The sequence below is a fragment of the Stegodyphus dumicola genome, chromosome 1 (assembly GCF_044657685.1).
Source record: "Stegodyphus dumicola isolate Sdum_Otavi_A_Nest chromosome 1, ASM4465768v1".
Classification (NCBI taxonomy): Eukaryota; Metazoa; Arthropoda; class Arachnida; order Araneae; family Eresidae; genus Stegodyphus; species Stegodyphus dumicola.
The window spans coordinates 176,237,429-176,238,685 of NC_140768.1; positions in this window are offsets into that span (position 1 = coordinate 176,237,429).

Genomic DNA, 1,257 nt, shown 5'->3' on the forward strand with positions numbered 1-1,257 from the left:
GAGTTGTGTTTTACTGTTTTTTAATACATTTTTACTGTTTTTTAATACATATTACAGAAGCTAAAGAGAAGAAAAGCAAACATAATGTATGTTAATTTCATTCGGTCTTTAAATAGATCTTACCACTTTAATTTAATTTTTTATTCAGTTTGCGGTGCGTATTATCCTTCACTCCTTCACGAATGCAGTTCTTAAAATGTTCATATGAAAGGCTATTTCGATATGTTTTTTTAATGTTATGTTAAAAAAAATGAAAATCTTGATAATAAAGAAGAACAAAATAATGCTTTAATTAGAAGCGCTATTCGAATCAAAATTAGATTCTTTTCTGTTGAGACAAAATGTCTGATTCTAAAGCTGAAACATCACTTTTAGCAACAAATCACGATAAAATTCCATTTCTGATAAAAAAAAAAAAAGGTTATTGTCATCAAAATTGACACTGGCTAGACACTTTTTTTTTTAAAAAATTCGGTTATGAAGCAGGTGTTTTATGGAAATTTTTAAAGTAGTTTTATACGTTACATAGCTGACAATTTGAACTAGTTGCACAACCATGCAACTACTTTATATGTTTCCTAATGTTTATTACCTAAAAATTTCAAGTGTAAACTACGAAAATTTCTTTACAACCTATTTTACGCTACAATCGAAATTTGATAGCAACTTATCTAGATGCTTGAGTATAACTTATTAAAAATTTATGGGAATGTGTACTGCTCGAGCATAAATTTGACAACCAACTTGTACTTTGTTTTCCTTGCTTTCTAGCAATGGATGTTCTAATTTCAATTATCTTTATTTTGTATTCCATGAAATAAAACAGCAATTCATTTTGCACCCATGCAATCCTTTTGTATCAAAAAGTACAACAAAGGGGGGCGGGAGGGGTTAACGCTGAAATTTGATTAAAGAATAATTATAATTTTTATGTACTAAATAGCTATTTCACAGCTGAAATGCTGCTTATGTGAAATATTAGAATATATAAATGTATTTTTGTAGAAATATTGCATGCAAGTCTGAGCATACAAGTCATAACGCCGAAAAATGACAGGGTCAAATAGTCCCTTCCCCCCAACAAGCGAAATCAGGTACTTCAGTTGTTAAATAAAAATTTTAATATCATCAAATTTATTTCATGTAATTAAGTTTGGCTAAATAGGGTTTTTAAATTAAAAGAAAAATAATACGTAGACCATATGTATAATTTGTCACAATTTCATTTCTCACAATAATTTAAAGTGGAATCTCCTT